This window comes from Canis aureus, chromosome 17 (assembly GCF_053574225.1).
Source record: "Canis aureus isolate CA01 chromosome 17, VMU_Caureus_v.1.0, whole genome shotgun sequence".
NCBI lineage: Eukaryota > Metazoa > Chordata > Mammalia > Carnivora > Canidae > Canis > Canis aureus.
Genome location: NC_135627.1, coordinates 3,346,969 through 3,369,204, shown reverse-complemented (window position 1 = coordinate 3,369,204; position 22,236 = coordinate 3,346,969). Strand labels below are relative to the sequence as shown.

Here is a 22,236-nt window from a genome sequence, read left to right as displayed (position 1 = left end):
GAAGATTTGGAGAGAAGTCTGCATGGATAGGAAACCACTTGCTTCTCATTTTCATGTCCCTGTGCACTCTAGCTGTGCAGCTGGTTGCTGGAAGATCCCCCATATCCAATAGTAAACTCACTTGAGCTCAGGCAAGCGTGGATGCTTTTCTGTTTCTTTTCTTTTTAATTTTATTTGTTTATTTGAGAGAGAGAGAGAAAGAGCACAAGCAGGGAGAGAGGCAGATGGAGAGGAAGAAACAGGCTTCCTGCTGAGCAAGGAGTCCCATACGGGCTCCATCCCCGGATCCTGACATCATAACCTGAGCTGAAGGCAGACGCTTAACCAACCAAGCCACCCAGGCACCCCTGCTTTTCTGTTTCTTGCATACACATTTTTGTAGAGCAAAACTAGCCACCCACTGTTACCAATAAACATCTCATAATAAGATCTTCAAATTGAGCACTAAGGAAATGGAAGAGAAATTTAGCAGGTAAAGTTTAGATCCTGATCAATGACCTAATAGCCTAATACCCATAGTATTCCTATGCTCTGGAATTTCTAGTTACCCTGTACTTATTTGGAACAACTTCTACTTTTCTTTTTTAAAAAAGTATTTAAAAACATTTATTTAAGTATTTCCCTATCACCTTCTCCAAAGTATTATTTTCTTCCTTTCCTGCTTGACTTTGGCCAAAGAACTGAAATCTTTACAAAAAGATGAGGCAGGGCATATTAGTTTGGAAACCAGAGGTCACTTGTCATCAGAGCTAATCTACAGCCTCTTGATTAGATGGTCTTACAAGAAATACAAACCTGTTCAGCTTTGCAAAGCTCTTTCCACTTCTTTACTGTTCAGGATAATTTGTACCTCATGTTAAAGATCAAAGCAAAGCAGAAAAGATCCAGAAAATCCAACATCTTTCTCATTTATTTAGCTGCTATGATAAAGAAAGGAAGGATTACTACAGTGTCTAGAATGACCACTCTCTGACAACTGCTTCCTATACATCAATGATAAGGTGCTTGGTGATCTTGCAAGGTTCTTCTCTTGGCCGCCTCTTTCCTCAGAAGGATGCTGAGGACTCACGCAGATTAGAGTAGCCAAAAATCACACAGAGGCAAAACTAGGATTAAAGCTCAAATTTATCTGACTTCAAAGTCGTGCTGTTTTCACTTAATTGTGTTGTTCATGAAGGAGTGGGGTAATGCCCGGAGAAAAGTTTCCATAAACTGGAGTTAGAGCAAACAACAACCCAACATTTCATATCCTTCCACAAGGATTTCGCAATCCAATACAATCTGTGATACCCTGAGGACAGACATAGAACAAAACAAACCGGCCTGCCCATTCTCGGTGGCATTAGTCATTGGAAGTTCTATTGCCAGTGACACCCACTGTCTCATCCTAAGAGCAGAAGACCCCATCTACAAGCTGCAGGTGGGCTCTAGGGTTAGTCTAGCCTTCTCGCACAGTCAGAGAAGGCTCCTGTGTTCGGCCCGCAGCCCTGTTTCCCCTGGAAGCCAGCTTCCGTTTCTACTGGACTGTTGTTCCTATGGATGGGAAAGGGTGAATCTGGAACATCCAGTTTCACAATCTTTAACTTGTAGTTGACTGAACTGCAGTGAGGAGGAACAAGTCTTACTCCTTTTTGAGAATAAATATATTACACTTTATACACACTGAAAAGCACATGGCTTACATTATGTGTAAAGTAAGGGTGGTAGAGTGCGCACAGCTGGAAATATTTGGCCCCGCAGTAAATGTAGCCTATCTGGTCCAGAGCATTTGTATTATAAATATATGAAGTGTTTATGTGATCCACTGGTTGCCATTAATATGCCACTAAAACCCAACAAATGGCAGAGTTTTTGACACAACTTCACTGGTATCCATGCAGAAAATATTTATTCATGGTATCTCTCCAATCCGGTGCTTTTGGAACTTCTCTGTCTTCAATTCATGAATTGCACGTGTGCTTGGTGACTGATGTGTGGATGAGATCAATTAAGTGACATCATTCTACAAGGAAGAAAGCACAATGAGACCAAATACATGCACATAAACTCTAGTTACAAGCTTCCTCTGTGATTCCCTCAAGCGTTTGACCTGCAAACATAGTCACCAAATGTAAGAAGAAAGTGACCAAGGGCCCTAACTCACTTCCCCTCGCCAACGGACACCAGGTTCTGAATATGCTCTGCCCTGTCTTCTGAAACTGACCCCGTGGGAGACCTGAGCCCTGCAGCTCAGCGACTGTCCCCCCCTCTCGAGGGTTCTGATGCCCAAGGAAAGGAAGCTGCCTCACCGGTGGATGGAGGCAATGTCCCCCAGGCCCCAGTTTCTTAGGAATCTCTACAGAGTCCCCAGGTACCACCTACTCTCTCGTATCTTTCAAGAAAATACAATGGCATAAAACAACTGTGCTACTGGTTTTCAAGAATTGCTCTAAAATTTGATCTTTTGCCTGTAAACTCAAAACGTCATTTAATAATGTGACCTAAGCCTCTCTTTCACAGTCCACACCACTTGACAGCAACTGCTGTGGTCACACCCTGCCTACCCCTTCTCTCTCAAGTCAAGAATTATTTCAGCTACTCCTTTCCCCTCTCCTCTGGTTTTCTTTTCTTAACCCACGTGCAACTGTCTGATCATCCATCATGTAAAGAGTGGATGTGCGTGCCTCAGAGTGCTCTGCCCCTGGGCGAGGGCAGCAGAGCTGGCCACATGGACCATCCTCTTTGTGCGGCAGCTTGATGCTCTCTACAGCTTGGACCAAGGGCTACACATATTCCATGCTCATGAATACATTTTGGCCCAGTGATCATGTAAATTACAATATTTGGGTGTGCATCCAGATTGTGCCAAGATGGAGAAAGTATAAAAAGAAAAAGCAGCTGCAAATCAAGTGAGTACATCCTTGCTTGCAAGGGTTTGGTTTTATGTTGGCAGATAAGGTGTGGTGGTCACAGAAAACGACAAATTTGGAAGGGCTCGGGCGGGGGCGGGGGACCTCGAAAAAAATGACAGGCAAAGCTGTCTCTGACAAAAGCCAATTTTCAGTTCCAGAGAAAATCATGGTTGGATCGTCGCACTTCAATTCATGCATTTCTTTGTTTTAACTTCTTCATTTGTGAAATACAGTGCCATCGTTCTACTTAATGGCATTATAAAATAATCAGTGAAACATGGTAAATTTGAATTATCTGTGCACATCTTGAATCTCCAGTAAATAATAGAGGAAGGAGAGGTGGAAATCTGAAAGCATCCATAGGATAATGGAACCAGGAGCCATAATCAACCAGGTGTTTGTGAGGAAGAAATCATTCCATAGACAACTTGATTGCTTTTTTGATGGAATTACAAGATTTACAGATGAAAGCAATGCAGTTGATGTAATATGTCTAGAATGACAATTAAAATACATTTGATACAGTATTGCACAAAATCCCATTTGCAAAATCCATTTGTATGTGTTGGGACTGTCACTAGAAGAGAAAGCCAGGCAGAGACTGCCAGCGCATGAAGAACAGATAGTACTATCTGCTTGTTACATACTTTAAACCCTAACTTACAAAAACAACAACAAAACCGACCTTTGATTCTGAGTTGAAAATCTGTTTAAAAATCAACAGTCAAAAGATTGTCATACATATTGACCTCGTTGAATATCTGGAATTTTAGACATGGTGCCAAAAATTGATAGGACTTTGGATCATCAACCAGAGATTCTTGAGCAAAAACTAAAAGTGGCATAGAGCTCTGGTGACATAAAGAAGCATAGTGTGTGCCCTTGGAGCTCTAACTGAGGACAGTCTAATTGATGTGTTGGAGGCATTTGCTAAAAAGTGACTCACAGTGAAATATAATGCATGCTCTGAGGGCATGGGAAGAAACAGCCAAGAATTTCAGGGCAGAAAAGGATGTAAGAGAGAAACCCCAATGCGAGTGGCTTACAAGAGGGCCCAGTGGCAGTGAGTGTGTGTCCAGTGGGGGGACAGAGTCTTCAGTGACCAGCGCCCACCACACGTCATCACACACCTATACAGGTGAAGTCTAACACCAAACTAAACAAATGCAGGAACACCTGCCACGAAATAGAAATCAGAAAGCACAGCGCTTCCCGACTGCAACGTCAGGTACTAAAGAATATGAAGCGGCATTTTCAACTTAGAATTCTAACATCAGTCAAAATACCACGTGGCGCGGAAGAATAATGACCTTTTCTGGCATGTGAAGACCTGGGGATAGAATTCAATACATATGAGGAAAAAAAAGGAAGCATTCATCTCCAGTTAAAGGATTAATAAGCCAGGAGATGGAATGAAAAACACACTGCCTGGCTCTGCAAAAAAAGCAGATGTACAAATGTAAACAGGGATTCCTACCTACCCAGGTAGGGGACACGATGTCAGTGTGGGGATGAGCCAGACATGGGGACACGATCTCAATATGGAGATGAGCCAGACATGGGGACACGATGTCAGCGTGGGGATGAGCCAGACATAGGAACATTATGTTAATGTGGGGATGAGCCAGACTTGGGGACATACTGTCAATGTGGGGATGAGCCAGATATGGGGACACCTTGAGGTTGGTCCCACCGGCAGCAGGATGTTGTCCCTAGTACAGTGGAAGCCGTCTTTATTGCTTGCTGGGTATCACAGCTTGAGAATGACCCAGTGCGGGGCTGTGGGGGGGGGGTGCGGTTGTGGGGAGGCACTTCTCAACTGCCTTTGACCAGATGGGAGCCACAGATTATTCCCGTCTCTGCTTCTCAAAGAGGCAGCCGACCACTGGTAGCCAAGCATGGCAGGAGGAAGAAGGCCGGTTCCGTGCCTCAAGCTGGGACCAGTGTTGTACTGCAGACCACTTTCCAGAGCTCCCATGGGATCAGGCGATCATCACTCCAGGCGAGAACACAGCTTTGACTACGTTTGGCTCCATTGAGTTTCTGCCACTTGCAACAAAGAACCTAAGACAGCATCCTTAACATAAACAGGGAAGTTCAGCGGTGAATCATTATCTTGTTTTAGAGACAAGATAATTAGCTTGTTCTTGGACACATTGAGGTGGAGATGCCCAAGGCGTAAAGAAATTTGTATAACAGCCCTTTGCTAAGAGAGAGGAATCAATGACATTGAATACCGGATATAAATCTTGGGCTGGGTACTGAATCTTTCCATTGAAATAAAGTTGTAGGAGGGGTATTCCTGGGGAAGGTTCAGGCACTGATATTAATAGGGCTGTCAGATTCCGTGAATGAAAATAGAGGACATCTAGTTAAATCAGTGAATTTGCCCACAAACAGCAAACAGTTTTTAGTATGAGTTATCCCATGCAATATTTAGGACAATCAACACTAAAAATGTGTCATTGTTTCTCTGAATTCCAGCTTTAACCAGATATCCTGTATTTTTTCTGACTGCCCAGTTCTAAGGCGCCTTTGTAAGCTGCCAGACACCATGATGTTTTTTTACCTTTAAAAAAAGCAATTGCGGGATCCCTGGGTGGCGCAGCGGTTTAGCGCCTGTCTTTGGCCCAGGGCGCTATCCTGGAGACCCGGGATCGAGTCCCGCATCGGGCTCCCGGTGCATGGAGCCTGCTCCTCCCTCTGCCTGTGTCTCTGCCTCTCTCTCTCTCTCTCTCTCTGTGAGACTATCATAAATAAATAAACATTTTAAAAAAATTTTAAAAAAGCAATTGCTTTTCTAAAATATTGAGGAGATACAAGACAACCATAAACTACATGTAGGTTACAAAGAGTAGTGATGAGACTAGAGCTCTCGTGCCCACCAGCTACCAGTGTAAGAAAGAGATCACGCCCCTTAACTCAGGAGGTCTCGTCCACCTTCCCCATCTCCCTGCCAGCATTTCCTGTCACACACCACCTTAGTGGCCTGCTCAGCATTGCTCTTTTAATTGTGCAAGCTGTCATCTACACGGATTATTACGTGCAGCACAAGTGCAGTATAAGAAATTATACAGAGAAACCTGTATAACTGCCCTCTGGGGCCAGAACCTGATCAGCGTCCACCCGGGAAAGTGCCCCCCTGGAAACCTCCCTCATGGTATTCGGCTCCCCTCTCCTATAGAAAACCACCATCTAGGTTTCTCGTGAAAATCACTTTCTTGCTTTTCTTTACAGTCTTGGCATCTTCGTGCAGATTCCTCAGCGATATTATTTCCTTTTTCCATCCTTGAAACTTACATTAAATGGAATCATGTATTTAAAGTGGATATTCAGCATTAGTGTGGTAGGGTTGCTGTAACAAAATACCACAGGCTGGACATCTTAGCCAACAGAATTCCCCCCCACACACAGAGTTCTGGAGACTGGAAGTCCCAGATGAAGGTGTTGGCACGTTTCTCCTGGAGCTGCAGATGGTCACCTCTGGCCGGTTCCTCATGTGGCCTTTTTTCTGTGCGTTCATGTGTGTCTCTTTCTGTTTTCATAAGGACACCAGTCATATGGGATTAGGGCCCACCTCAGTGATCTCAGTTATTATAATTATCTCTTTAAAGGCCCTACGTCCAAATATAGTCACACTGCATAGGCGGGGGTGGCGAGAGGGAGGTTTACACGTCCACATATGGATAGGGGAAGACGCATTCTTTTGTGAAATTTCCCCCACCCCAATGCTGTATTTGTGGACTTTGCCCATTTTGCTGGACACAGTAATATATTGCCATCTAGATTCTCATTGTGTATATCTAAATAACTTCACTGTCACTATTTACAGTCGGTGAACACCCAAGTTATTTCCAAGTTTTGCTTTTAGAAAAAACACTGCTTCATACATTTCTCTCACTGTGTCTCCTCGTATACAAACATAATATATAAACACATACACACGGTGGAATATTACTCGGCCATGACAAAAGAATGATATCCTGTCATTCACCAGGCTGGACCCGGATCAGGTTATGCTGAGTGAGATGAGTCAGACAGAGAAAGACACATATACCATATGACTTCACATATACATGAAATCTAAAATAACTAAACCAACAAGCAAACAAAAATGGAAGTAGACTCATAAATACAAGGAATACGCGGGTGATTGCAGGAAGAGAAAGGCAAGGGAGGATGGAAGAAACACCCAAAGGAGATTAAGAGCTACACACTTTGAGTTGCAGTGTAAGTAAGTCATGGGGGTGTAACATGCAGGGTAGGGGATATGGTCAACGACACTGTAACAACTTTCTACAGCGACAGAGAGAGTGACCATTTCATAATGTAGGTAAGTATCAAACCATTGTGCTATACACCTGACACTGATACAATGTTGTGTGCCAATTATTCTTCAATTTAAACAGTTTATTGCCTAAAGTCGTAGTATTCTCTTATTAGTATCTTTTTCATGTGTACAACTATGGTTATAAACCCCCATTTCATTCCTTTTTTTTTTTAAGAGTTTATTTATTTATTCATGAGAGACACAGAGAGAGGCAGAGACATAGGCAGAGGGAGAAGCAGACTCCTCGTGCCTGATGCAGGACTCGATCCCAGGACCCTGGGATCAGGACCTGAGCCAAAGGCAGATGTTCAACCACTGAGCCACCTGGTGCCCCACCTGCATTTCACTCTCGATTGCTGTCCCTGAGACTGTTTTCCCCTTTGCCAGTGTTTTGTTAATTTTATGACTATTTTGATATACTCCATATTATGTTTATATCTCATTAATTTCTTCTATTTGTATCTTTACCTCACTTCATTAGAATTACTTGGTAGTCTATATGTACTTCCTAGATCATATTAGCTGAATGATTTTCACTGTGAGATCGTACAGTTAGCACTAGGTTTTGGTTGCTCACATGCCACAAGGTTTGCTATGCGGTATTTTCACTATCATGAAGTTCAGGGTATTGTATTTCCTATGATCCAACTCAGATTTTTTATTTGACTCCTGAGTTCTTTGGTAATGTGTTCTGTAACTTCCAAACTTGCCTGAGTTTTCGGGTTATCTTTCAGTTACTGGGTGCTAGCTTAAATGCATTATGTTCGGGGAGCACAACCTGTGTGGCTTCAGTACCGTGTAATGTGTTAAACTTGGCTTACTAGCCCGGCACCTGATCCATTATTATCAGTGTCTCAGCTGTCTTCTTGGTTAAGGGATACAGTGTTCTACATATGACGACTGAGCCTGTTTCCTTCCTCATGTGGTCCAGAACTTCTAGATCATTCTGTGTTTGTCTGCTTGTTCCATCATAGTTACTGAGCCCAGTGTGTTAGAAGTCAGCCCCTGTGATTATCTATTTCTTCTGTCAATTATTGCTTTATAGGTTTTGGCATGCTTGCATTATTAGGCACATGCAAATCCTAGGTGGGTTTTTTTGGGAGGGGTGGGTATATTTAACTCCTTATCACTGTGTGTAACCTCTATGTCTATTAATGCTTTTTGTTGTAAAATTTACCTTATCCCATAGTAATATTGCTACATCATGTTTCTTTGGTAAAATTTCACAAAGAGTCATTTCCTAACTTTAAAAAAAAAAAACTCTTAATTTATTTGAGAGAGAGAGAGAGAGAGAGAGAGAAAGGCAGCGAGCACAAGCAGGGGGAGGGGCAGAGGGTGAGGGAAAAACAGATTCCTACAGGGAGCAGGGAGCTCGATCCCAGGACCCTGAGATTATGACCCAAGCCAAAGGCAGACGCTTAACCCACTGAGCCACCCAGGTACCCCATTTTCTGACTTTTAACATTAATTCTTTCAGAATGCTTATATCTGTTAGATTTATTTTTTTCATTCAGGCTGAAACCTTCCTGGTTTAACCAGGCACTTCATCCCTTTATAGTTAGTGGCATGGCTGATGTGTTTTGATTTACTATTTAATTTTATGTTTTCTACTTGTCCCAGATTTGTGTACTTCTTCTTTCTCCCTTTCTAAAATTGACCACTTTTTTATTCCATCTTTTCTTCCATTTGTCTGGAATTATGTACTCTCTCTATTCTTCTAGTGATACTCTAGAAATTGCACCAGACATGGCTCATTTACTTAAGTCAAAGTTAACCAAAATATTCACCGTCTGAGATTACATACAGACTCGAAAACAGTGAGTTTGTTGCCCTCCATCTTAATGAGAATTGTTAATTTTGGACTAAACAACTTTTCTTCATGTCTTTAACCCCATAAGAAACCATAATTATTGTTTTATATATGCATTATTCATCTAGTTTAACCCACACGTTTACCACTTTCTACTCTTTCTTACTTCCTCAATTTCTGATGTACCATCTGGAATACCTTTCCTTCTGCTTAAAGTGTATCTGCTGGAATTTCCCTTAATTAGAGCTTCTTGGAGTCGAAATCTTTTAGCATTTGTTTTTCTAAAAATATATTTATTTTGTCTTTATTATTTTAAGATATTTTGTTGGATCAGAATCACAAGCTGGCAGTATTTTTTCCCCAAAAACATTGAAGATGTTTCATCATCTCCCTCCCATCATTACTGTTAATATCACAGAAAATTCTGTCATTCCTCTGGGTGTATGATTTGAACCTGAAGTCCACAGTTATGTGATTTCTTTTATGCTGCTCTTTTTGTGAGGGCACTGTTATTGCATGGCCCCGGCATGATGAGAGGCAAACGATTTCAAACCCTGACCCTGGAGACCCTTCCTCTCATCTCAAGTCCCTGTGTCTACATGAAGACCAGGATCAGCTACTGTCTGGAGCCCTTGTCTCTGCTAACAACCACAGGGCACAGGCCCACCTACTCAACACTCAAGCTTTTCAATATAGCTCCTATTCTGGAATAATCTTCAGGGTTTCCTTTTTTCTTGGGAGGTTGGCTTTCTATTTAATTTCTGTTCTCCTTGCATTTTTACTTAGCATATCTAGGTATTTGTAATAGGAGTGTTCTACTTCAATTTTGCCAAGCATGCTGCTGGAACCAGAAGTCCCAGTACTGGCTATGTCTGTCTAGCTTGTATTTAAATTTTTCCAGAGCATGGCAAAATATGAGAGGCTTCCCAATTAATTCAGTGACACTTCGGTAAGCCTGATATATTTTTAAAAAATTGTACTCACAAATCAGGACGAATTATTGGCCAATTTTCCTTATGAATAGAGATATTTTTAAAAATTAGCAAATTGAATCCAGTAGCATATTCCATCATAATACATCACCATCAAGTAAAATTTATTCCAAGAATACAAGAATTGTTTAACCTTATAACCTTATATCAATACTATTCGACACATTGCAAAGAATGATAACTTGAAAAATTACTAAGATAATATTAATTTTAAAAATCAGGATATTAAGTCTTTGGAGAATAATTCCATTTTTATCCAAAAATATATGTATCTCTTTGCAGCCCCACAGAGGCCAGGATGAGCACACAGAGATGCTTACAGTGCCTCCTCCCAGGGGCAAGATCACAGGTGACTTGTTTCCTCCATAATACTTTCCTGAGCTTTCCAAATTCTCTGCCACAAGGTAAGTGTTACCTGTTAGAAATTACATTGAAGTTTCAGTCTCTCTTGTCAACCATGCAGATTGAAGCCCTCACTCTGGCTGCAGGGACCCCCCAGAATTGTTAGGTCTCTTCTAATACTTTTCCAAAAAAGGACCTCTAAAAAGAGTACTGCCACACCCAGACATCATACTCCTTCTCTGAGCCACCTTATTGCTCAAATTACTTGCTCACAGCATCTACCAAATCAAATGCTTTCATTTAAACCCCAGCTTCGTTGTGAGGGTGCCCAGCTGGCTCAGTTGGAAGAACATCAAATCTTGATCTCTACCTCTCGAGTTCAAGCCCCATGGTGGGGAGGGGGAGGGAGTGTAGAGAGTACTTAAATAAATAAAATTTTCAAATAAATAAATAAATGTTAGCCTCATCCTGCTCCCTGCAGTGGGACTTTCCAGTCAGACACAACACAGAGTCTTTATTTTTTTTCCCCAATCTCTGTAGCCTTGAAGTCCCCTCACACAACTTGGTATTGAATTCAGTAATAATTTGTCATTTTTCCTGGTAACTGTTTGCACATTAATCCAAAGCCAGCATATGCATATCAAAAAAGCACAAACTTTTTCATGGTTTTCATAGATTTTATGTTTTTCATTTATTTTATATCTCAGCTACCAGCACATTCCATAATTCAATACACAAAATCGATAAAACAGGTGGTAAACCTGGCTCATTAGATATTAGTGAAGAAACAGCACTCTTGAGGAAAAAAAAATATGAAAAAAGCCCAGCACATTTTTTGGCTCTCCACTATAGCAAGACAAATAAAATTTAAAAGAGAAGTAGCCCACAAAACTATGTGTGCCTTCAGTGAAAGGAAACTGATGCTAACTTAACCAAAATATGAAATATTCAGTCTACTTCCCTTCCTCCCCCCTTTCTTTCTTCTCTGCTAATAAAGGTCTGATCATTACTGTTTTGCAAATTGACTAACCAAGGCAGAAAAGCTGAGTGCCTGACTTGCAACTTGCAGGGATGACATCCGCAAACATGGCAGGTGCTCTAGGCTCATGCTGGAATGATAAGCCCAGCGGACACTGGGTTACCTAGACTGTAAATGAGAACAAGAATCTATGTGATTACTGAGAGGAATAAATCATTATTTGCAATGGAAGCCCATCCCCTGAAAGTTTACCAAAGTCTGAATATTACTGAATTAGCTACACGCTTCCTGAACAAAAGAGAAGCATGCAGACATAGGATGTTACAGGAGGAAAATGTGTGATTAACTTATTTCACAGAAAGTCTTCATTAGGACCTGTCCATAGTGTCTAGTCCTCATTTGGCACCTGATAATGTCACAATCGCCCCCTACACTACTGTGATTGGGGTTGGGAAACATGACATGACATGTGGGTCTGTTCTTCCTGTCACTTGGTAGATACTCACCCTGGGACAATATTTCAACTCTCTGCCTTGTAATGTATCCGTATTTGGAATGGGGACATAACATCTGCATTAATGACTTCACAGGCTTGGTTGTGAAGATGGCATATATGAAAAGGCTTTTTTAAATGACCAGATTTAGGGGCACCAGGGTGGCTCAGTCGGGTAAGTGTCTGCCTTTGGCTCGGGTCATGTCCTCGGGATCCTGGGATGGAGCCCCACGTTGGGCCCCCTGCTCAGCAGGGATCCTGTTTCTCCCTCCCCCTCTGCCGCTCCCCCTGCTTGTGCTCTCTATCTCTGAAATAAATAAAATCTTCAAAAAGTAATAAAATAAATGACCAGATTTAGTAGGCTAGAAATAGTGCTGAGATTATAGCAATTGGGAGGAAACGTGGTTTACAGAAGTCTGATGAAGAGCTGCTGTATCTCCTACAGAGAATGAGGCAGGTGACAGGCGGGGCGCTTGCAAAGGTAGGGACAACAACAGACTCCAGCTCACAGCTACAACCAGGATTGTGTGTGAAGACAACCCTTCCAAGAAGAGCTACAAACACTGAACAAAGCACCAAAAAAGAGGCAGGTAAAGACATTCACAAGCACCCAAAGCAACCAAGACCTGAGGATGTCAGGCTCCAAAAGGAAGCTCAGTTCCACACTCTGCTTCACCCTGGAGGCTCTGCAATCTGTGGCTCTGCTGACGCCACATCGACCAGCAGGAAACTGCGGCTCCGAGGGTTCAGTGTCTGCCGGTCATCTGCCACCCACACACATGACTACCAGGATTCCTGAGGGCACCCCCTGCGTGTCTGAGAAGCCCCAGGGCAGAAAATGAGAAGCACCTGACATCATGGGGACTGGCATCTCTGCAAAATTCATATCTACCCATAACCTCAGAATTTGACCTTATTTGGAAACAGTGTCTCTGGAGATGGAATTAGGTAGATTCAGATGGGGTCACACTGGAGAGGGTGGGCCCTGGACCCGAGTGTCCTTATAAGAAGGAACAAGGACACAGACACCCAGGGGGAGACCACATGATGGGGGCAGATGCTGTGGGGAGGCTCCAGAGCCCAGACCCCCAAAGGCTGCCCCTACCCCGGAGGACAGGAGGAGGAGGCAGAGGCTTCCATTCCCCCCCCCATGCTCAGTGTGTACTCACTCGTTACAGGTGCCTCACAGACATGGTGTGGACCCCAACTGGGGGCTAGGGGCTGCAGATTCCCCAAGCTGCCTGAAGATGGAGCAGAGCAGGTGGCTGCAGGTGAGAATTCACAGCAGCGGCACCGCCCCCCCCACCCCCTCCCCCCAGCCCACTCACTTCCTGCTGCCCAAGACCAGGGGCCTCTTTCCCCACTGCTAGTGCTCTGGGCCCTGCCCACCCCACCTTTCCCCTCTCTCTAGGATCCCGAGTCGGTCAGGTGAGGTTATACTGCTTCCCCAAACATTTTACAGCTCATTATACTCTCCCTGCCCTTAAACCATTCCTCTGACTTTACACGGGGAAGATGCAGACTCCCCAACAAGCAAAACGCTCCCCCAGGCTCAGCCAGCTGGTGAGAACAGAACAATCCTGAACCCTCCTGTCTTCATCCACTCCCACTTCCTGAGGCCACACGGCCTCTGCCCCACCCCCACCCCCAACGCATATCTCTGTCTCTTAGGTGGTAAAAACATCATTTCTTTAGCAAGCTGTGTTCCAGGGACTGGAGCTATAATTGAACTCCTACCTCTCCCCTGATCAGAGGAGGAATTAGATCTATTATGCCTGCCACATGTCTTTTATGATGCGAAATTATATTTGATTGCTCATGATTCATTTGTAGCAGCAGAACTGACCCTCTTTTGTACATTTGACTTGTCACCGGAGTTGTACAATATTATTGATTGAGACATTGACCCTAGTATCTATTAGGGCTTCCTTTACCTTAATGGTTTGTTTAGATTTATAAATCGATTATTTTGATAGTTTTAGTTGTACTAATAAACTTTCTCACATCGAGTGAAAATTGACTTGCCCTGATCTCATCATTAAGCCCGTGGCCAGTAGACTGCATTGAGCATAGCCTGCAACTCCCAATCACATGTCGTTATGGAGAAGCTGGGCGCTTGATTCCTGATTTATAACAATTTCATAGCATGCTATTTGCACAGTTTATACTGTTCCTGGCAGTTAAACAGAAAGCCATAGTTTACAGAGGAAAGACTTAGAGTTTCTGGCCTTTTCAATTTTGGAAAGGGTGGGTAGTTGCTGGTGCTCTTTAAATTCAGACCATGCTCCTCTCCGAAGCAAGGTCTGCAGCTTTTCCTTAGGCTTAAACCCATCAAAGTCAGTTATTGGAGTAAGTTCCCTGTATTGCCAATCCTCATTCCTTCTCTTCCTCTATCTTTCTCCAACTGCATTTACTGGCCATTTACACTGGTTGTATTCATTGGCCTTGATCCTCTGCCTCTCAGAGTGAGTGAAGCGCAGGAGATGAGTTTTCTCAGCAAAATCAAACGCATATTGTCATGCTTTGATATGTATTGACATTGTTTCTTGTAAAAAATGTCTGTGGACCACCTTTTCATTTTTTTAAAAGATTTTATTTATTTATTCATGAGAGACACAGAGAGAGGCAGAGACACAGGCAGAGGGAGAAGCAGGCTCCCCATGGGGAGCCTGATGTGGGACTCAATCCTGGAACTCCAGGATCATATCCTGAGCTGAAGGTGACACTCAACCACTGAGCCACCCAGGCGTCCTGTGGACCACCTCAATCTATTCTCCTATTCATTTGTTGGTATTCTTTGAGTCTGTCTTTAACCTAATGATATTTAAATGTTGTCTTTCAGTCACATAAGCCATTCTTGAATCACTCTCTTCAAACCAACAAAATACTTTATAAAGATTATTGAGTATTTGCCAGGCCCAGTGCTTGAGGGATCAAAGAGTTAAAAACATAACCCTCTGCTTTTGAAGAATTCACAGTCTGGTAAGAAGGCAAGCATATGAGGAAATAATTCAAATTCATTACATATCACTTATAAGTAGGTTCCGCTACAAATAACCTTGGCTTACTCAAGTAGAAATTCTCTATCTTTCCAGAGCTATTGTGGTGGGTTTGTCACCAAAGATCTTAGAGACTCAACCTACCTCTAGCTCACCGTTTCATAATCTCTAGGATACATCCCTTTTTCTCATGTTCCAAAAGAGTTGCTAGAGCACCAGAAGTCATAAGTACATTTCAGGACGCAGGAAGGATGAAGGACTATGAAGAAATAACAAAGGGTATACACAAGTTATCTATTAAGTACGGTTTCTAGATGCTGTCGGTCAATACATCTGTTTGTATTTCACCAGCCAGAACTCAGTCATATGACCACACTTGCAAAATATAATCTTACTAAACAACAGCCACTGGCCCAGATATAATTAATGATTCTACTTCTATTAAAGACACACACACACACACAGAGAGACAATGAGGGACAAACATTTGGTTGAACTATATGTAACTGCTAATTTTTGATGATTCTTGATCTATAAAAAAGTCAGTTACACATAGTTCACACACACACACACACACACACACACGAGTGGTCTCTGCTGTACCATGTGGCACAGGATTGTGCATGTGAAGAAGAGTAGTGAGGACACAGTAACTGCTGGAGGATCTGGGGGAGGCTCCCAAGAGGATGTGGTATTTGAGTTCATTCCACAGGGTGGGTTCTAGTCATTAGAAGGGGGAGAGGAGTGTGTAGTCCAGCCATGGCCCAGATTTCCTGAACCATTAATGAGATGCTTGAGCCCTGATGTGGATTTGGACTGCTTGCTATTTAGGGCACGTGGTAAAAAGTGGGTTGGAAGATTGATGGGACTAGATTGGAAGTCTGTAGATGCCATGCCATGGGATTGGGACTTAGTCTTGTCATCAGTAAGGGTGCAATGGAGTTGGATTTATTTTTTAGAAAGAATAACACTTAGGTGATGATGAATGGAATCCACACCTTTCCTTTTTTTTTTTTTTTTTTTTTAACGCCCAGAAAGGATCTTTTTAGATACTTTAAGTGGCAAGTATCTAAATACATGTGCAGGTTGCAGCTGCTGGTTTTATCCTGGACCTATTTTGTAGGCCATTTCCCCAGAAGATGAACGACACAGAGAGGAATGACCACCCTTCTTCTTCTTGCATTCAGGTGTGAGACCCAGCCTGGCAACAGGGGTCACCTGCCTGTGGAAGAGCTAGGCAAGCAGGGTGCTGCTTCCAGGTGAAGCGTCAGCCTGGGAAGTCCTTAGGTCGGAGAGGAATGGCTACAAAGCCAAGCTCCCCGCACTTTGAAGGGGCAGCTTGTCCTGAGAGAAGGCTGACAATTTCTGCGTATGAGAGCCTCCACCGATTCAACTTCTCTCTGGGGTCTCAGGGCACCCGGCCCCCCTTCAGCCACTTGCTGGCACAATACCACCCTAGCCTGCTGCTTCCCGCTGCTGGGCTCACATGTTTGAATTACCAGCACCAAGCATCCTCCCCCCCAGGAAGGGAAGCCCCATGAGAGCAGGATGGGTGGCCTTGCTTTGAGCTTTCGTGGTTGCCATGACAATGCATCCTGGTGACCCCCTAATGGGTCTGCTGGAACTCTTGCCTCTGACTGGGTCAGTCCTCTGCCCCCCGCTAAATTTGCAGCAGCCTGAGGACCTGGGTCTGAGCAGACACACCACCATGTCTGGGCTGCTAATGTCTTCCCATATTCCTGACGGTTCTGTTCCTCCCCGTTACCACCAGCCAAAGCTCCATCATTCAAACCAGACATTCCACTCCCTGAGCTCAGCCTCCTTCGACCCCATCAGTCCCCTTGCCTGCATCATCTCTCTCCCTCCCCACTTCCCCACTTAGAGGCTCTGTGGACCCTCAGTGGCTTTGTCCCAAGCAGCCGGGGTCCTTGCTCCTCCCCCGGCCATCAGTCTGCCTGGGAACTGGGAGGGGGTGTGACTCAAAGTCTGCACCATCTCTGCACCTGTGCCCACACAGAGCGTCCCGCAGCACCTCACACAGCCAGGTGTGTCAGGACCACTGGGAACCCGTGGCCATGACACTCACCAGACCCATGGCACCTGACCTGCCCACCCAGTTTCTTTAGTCAGCAGCACTATTGTGCCTGCACGACACCACTATCCCCCGCCATCCATGCTCTGCAGCTGCCTCCTGCCTGCCTGCTTCGCCACTCAGCTTCCCAGCCTGCAGGTGTCTGTGCACTGCAAGGGTGACTTGCTTCAGACTCCTTGGGAGCTAACATCTGTGGCCTGGCTGCCATTTTCCTATGCCATCTTGGGCCGGATGTTTCCATCCTGGGACCTCATGCCTCTCTTATTTCTCTACCTGCATCAAACAAGCATGTAGTTATTATTTTCTCAACTTTCTTGAGACTGAGCTTCATACTGTTTCAGATCTGAGACTTGCACACGCTGTTTCCCCGTGGTCTCCGTCAGCTCCCTGCCACTATGCCCAGTGAGCCCCTTCTCATGCTCAAATAGCCACTTGGAAGTCCCTTCCCAGGGATGGCTTTCTCTGGCTTCTCTGCCTTGCTTAGGGGCCTCAGGATGATGCTCCCATCATGTCATCCAGTCCTAGCTGCATTTAGTATGGTTATGATTGCATGGTTGAGCTCTAACCTCTCCACTGCCTTCTAAGAGTTCAAGCTCTGGGTCCCTGTGTGCTCCCTGCCTAGGGTCCAGGGGGTAGCAGTTCCCAGGTGGAAGTGAGCCACAGAACACTGTTGGGGGCCAGGATGACCCCAAAGACAATTTCCAAAATTGCATGATGACCCTCAATTCCTTGACAACCGGTCCTCCATGCCCACTGAGCCCATCTGGCACAGGGTTAGGGTTCCTCCTTGCATGAGAATTGGGAAGTAGGGAAGGGAACAGAAGTGGACAGAGTTCTTGGGTATGCAGAACGCTCCTGCTGAGTCTTTACCACCTTCCTCTGAAGCTGATGACTACCCAAGGGCCATGATCCCTGTGGATTGTGCTGGCACTGAATGCTCACTCCTGAGGGGTGATGGCCACAACCCAACCCAGTGTCACACAAGCAATGAGAAGCAGTTCTCTATAAAGAGGTTGAGAAGTTAAGGTGTTCTTGGGTTTAAACTGAAAGACGAGCACAGATTAGAACTTGAGTGACTCACAGAACTTGTGTACATCTACTGCCCAAGACCGCAGGAGGTCTACCCAGGAGGACATAGTGATGATGTCATAACACATGCCCCAAGGCTCCCAGACCATTGCCACCAGGCACCCCCACTGTGCAAGGTGTAAATGATATCATTACTAAGGTAGAAGTTCTTAGCCAATCACAGCTTGATTTGTTAGGAAAAGAGAGAAAATGAGCTAAAGTTGTGATTTTGCACTTACAATGTGCCACCAACAGGTTTTCCCAAGAGATCCTTACCTTGATTGACTGTTCTCAGCATTAGGGTTGAAGAACCTAGGACCATAAACAAGGCTGTTGAGATGTGCTTTTCTCAACAAATGAAGGAGAGGCCTGGGAAGTCAGGCTCAGGCTGAATGGTTGTTTCTCTGGGGTGGTAGACCAGAAGACACAGAAGACATGGGTCTTCAGCTCTGAGAATCCAGTGTCCACTATGGGGGGTGGGTGGTACACTGTCACAGAGAGCAAGGGGAGGAGGATGTTCCTGATGCAGCAAGCAAGAGCTGTGGAAGAGGACCTGAACGGGAGCAAGTTTGCAGAGATGTGGCAGAGAGGCAACCCCAGGAAGGTTCTGAGTCACAAGCAGGGATGACACAGGGAGAAGAACACCCTAGGGTGTACACAGGGGCACGGGAGCACAGTGGAAGAAGCCGGATCAGCTGCCTTACACACAAGCTTTTGTAGCTTATATAAGAGAGAGGAAACATTCCAGGTGGATCACTTAAGCTCCTTTCATCCAAGAATGAAGGAAGGAGGGAAAGAGAGCTCCCAGTGACAGGTCCTCTCCCTCAATCTCTCTCTTTTTAATTTGTATTTTTTTAAGATTTTATTTATTTATTCATGAGAATACACAGAGAGGAGAGAGAGAGAGAGAGAGGCAGAGACACAGGCAGAGGGAGAAGCAGGCTCCATGCAGGGAGCCTGATGTGGGACTCGATCCCAGGTCTCCAGGATCACACCCTGGGCTGAAGGCAGGGCTAAACCGCTGCGCCACCCGGGCTGCCCTGATTTGTATTTTTAAACTGAATTTAGATTGTGGCTAGATCGATATCAAACAACTGAACTGGACTTTGGTGCCACCCATCTGCTCACTGGAGCTCTCCTTGCCATCAAATGGGCAAAGCAATCTTGCAGCAATCTGCCTCGGTCGGAGGGGTGGCCAAGGACGGATCAGCCACGCTGCAGTCCAATCTCACACGTAGGCACAGAGTCTCGATGGCGTTTGTAGTGGCAATTAAGTCTGGCACAAACCATATTTAGCATTTCATCATATTGAACAGCTAAATGCCACTTATCTCACCGTGGCTGCTTGAGAACATAAGCGCAGAAAGATTAGGCCTTTAGCATAAATGGGGAAAAAGCACTGGACCAGTAAAAGCTGTTATTTAAATGCCCACGGTCTCACTGGTCAGAGATTAACTCCAGTCTGTCACCTGCTCTGCCCAAAACCTGTGAGTGCTTTTAAAGGGAAGGCCGTCTCCTCCTTATTAATATTTAATAGCATTGGAAAATAGGGGGTTGTTGTGCTCTCCTCGAAGGAATTATATATTTAAAGTGTCGTAAATATCCATGGTTTTAAGCTGTTCTCTGCTGCGTGAAAAAATGCACTGGCCATCATTTGTTCCTGTCCTTGTAAGCCATGTGTTTCTTCTCCTAGCGACACCAGTGCTCATCCTTGCTCCTTTCCAAATCTGTGGTTTCTGAGCCGTTGGAAGGCTGCTGCCTTTCCTTGCTGGGCGTGCCTCTCCATCGTTGCCGTCTCCCCTCTCCTCCGCTGGAGGAAAGGCTGTTTTTCTGTCAGGAACACCCTGAAGCCGCTGCCACCCTGTCCTCGAACATGTGCCTCACCCACTGCCCAATCGAAATGGGAGAGAAGGGAGCCAACGGGGACCCAACTGTGTCCCCCTGGAAATTCCATGTGTTGAAGCCCTAACCTCCCATGTGACTATATTTGGAGATAGGGCCTGCCTCCTGGAGGAGGCAATCAAGCGTAAATGAGGTCGTACATATGAGGTTCTAATCCAGTAGGACTGGATTCTGTAAGAAGAGAGACAGCGAGCAAAGGCCGTGTGAGGACTGGCAAGGGGCTGGCCGTCCGTCTGTCTGCCAGGAGGAGGGCTCTCGCTAGACGTGCCCCTGAGGTGCCTGATCTCTACTCCAGCCTACAGGACTCTGAGGACATCGATTGCTCTCCTTCAAGATGACCTGTCCATGGTGTTTTGTTATGGCAGCTTGAGCTGACTAATACAATGTCAACTTGCACTTACCTTCAGGCCAGTGTGTGACCATTCTGCTCTTCTCTCTTTAAATCACCGCTATGACAGGAATCCATCAAAATCCTAGAGGAGATGGGCTCTCTGCATGGAGCCTGCTTCTCCCTCTGCCTCTGTCTCTGTCTCTCTCTCTGTGTGTCTCTCATGAATAAATACAATCTTTAAAAAAAAAAAAAAACCCTAGAGGAGAGCACAGGCAGCAACTTTTTTTACCTCAGCCGCAGCAACTTCTTGCAAGACACGTCTCTAAAGGCAAAGGAAACAAAAGCAAAAGTGACCTATTGGGACTTCATCAAGATAAAGAGCTTCTGCACAGCAAAGGAAACAGTCAACAAAACTAAAAGGCAGCCTGCAGAATGGGAGAAGATATTTGCAAATGACGTATCAGATAAAGGGCTAGTTTCCAAGATCTATAAAGAACTTATCAAACTCAACACTCCCTCCCCCCACCAAAAAAAAAAAAAAACCAATCCAGTCAAGAAATGGGCAGAAGACAAGAACTGACATTTCTCCAAAGAAAACCTACACGTGGCCAACAAGCACATGAGAAAATGCTCCGCATCACTTGCCATCAGGGAAATACAAATCAAAACCCCAATGAGATCCCACCTCACACCAGTGAGAATGGGGAAAATTAACAAGGCAGGAAACAACAAATGTTGGAGAGGATGTGGAGAAAGGGGAACCCTCTTGCACTGTTGGTGGGAATGTGAACTGGTACAGCCAGTCTGGAGAACGGTGTGGAGGTTCCTCAAAGAGTTAAAAATAGACCTGCCCTATGACCCCGCAATTGCACTGCTGGGGATTTACCCCAAAGATACAGATGCAGTGAAACGCCGGGACACCTGCACCCCGATGTTTATAGCAGCAATGTCTACAGTAGCCAAACTGTGGAAGGAGATATGATGTCCTTTGACAGATGAATGGATAAAGAAGATGTGACATATATATATGTGTGTCATATATAAATATATGTATGCGTCACATACATACACATATATATATACATACTCAATGGAATATTACTCACCATCAGAGAGGGTGAATACCCACCATTTACATTAACGTGGATGGAACTGGAGGGTATTATGCTGAGTGAAGTAAGTCAGCCGGAGAAAGACAATCATCATGCGGTTTCACTCATGTGAAATATAAGGAATAGTGAAAGGGATTATAAGGGAAAGGAGGGGAAACTGAGAGGGGGAAAAATCAGAGAGGAAGACAAACCGTGAGAGATTCCTAACTCTGGGAAACAAAGGGTCGTTGGAAGGGAGGTGTGTGGGGGGATGAGGTGACTGGGTGACGGGGCACTAAGGAGGGCACTTGATGGGATGAGCACTGGGTGTTATGATATATGTTGGTAAATTGAAGTTAAACTAAAAAAAAAAAAGAATGAAATGAAATAAATCACTGCTATGGGCACCTAGGTGATTCAGTTTGTTAAGGGTCTGCCTTTGACTCTGGTCATGGTCTCAGGGTCCTGGGATCAAGCCCAGCATCAGGGTCTCTGCTCAGAGGACTCTGCTTCTCCCTCTACTTCTCCCTCTCCCTCTCTCTCTAATAAATAAATAAAATCTTTTTTAAAAAATCATCACTATGGTTGTCAAATGCCTTTCTGGAATCACTGAAAAACCAAGGGCATAACACGAGTATATTGTGCCTAATAGGTACAAATAACATTTTTTATTGTCATAAAATATGCTCAACATAAATTTACCATTTTAACAATTTTTCAGTGTTCACTTCAGTGGCATGAAATACATTGACATTGTACATCCATAACCACCATCTACCTCCAGAACGTTTCCATCATCCTAAACTAAAACTCTGTCCATGTTAAACACTACCTGCCCTGTCTCCCTTCCCCCAGGTAACCTCTGTTCTGTTTGCTGTGTCTTCGAAGCTGACGACCCCTGGTACTTCATATAGAT

General features: G+C 44.5%; 1 long non-coding RNA gene across 2 annotated transcripts; it reads right to left on the bottom strand.

The window, feature by feature from the left end:
* Nucleotides 1–1,139: 1,139 nt before the first annotated feature.
* LOC144287414 (uncharacterized) lies at nucleotides 1,140–20,431 on the bottom strand. Of its 2 annotated transcripts, none has more exons than XR_013355215.1 (3): nucleotides 20,300–20,431; nucleotides 14,981–15,095; nucleotides 1,140–2,002 (listed from the first exon to the last, which is right to left on the bottom strand). It is a non-coding gene; the product is annotated as an uncharacterized LOC144287414 (long non-coding RNA). The 2 variants fall into 2 exon arrangements; XR_013355214.1 differs by lacking the exon at nucleotides 1,140–2,002 and adding an exon at nucleotides 11,081–11,512.
* Nucleotides 20,432–22,236: the final 1,805 nt, after the last annotated feature.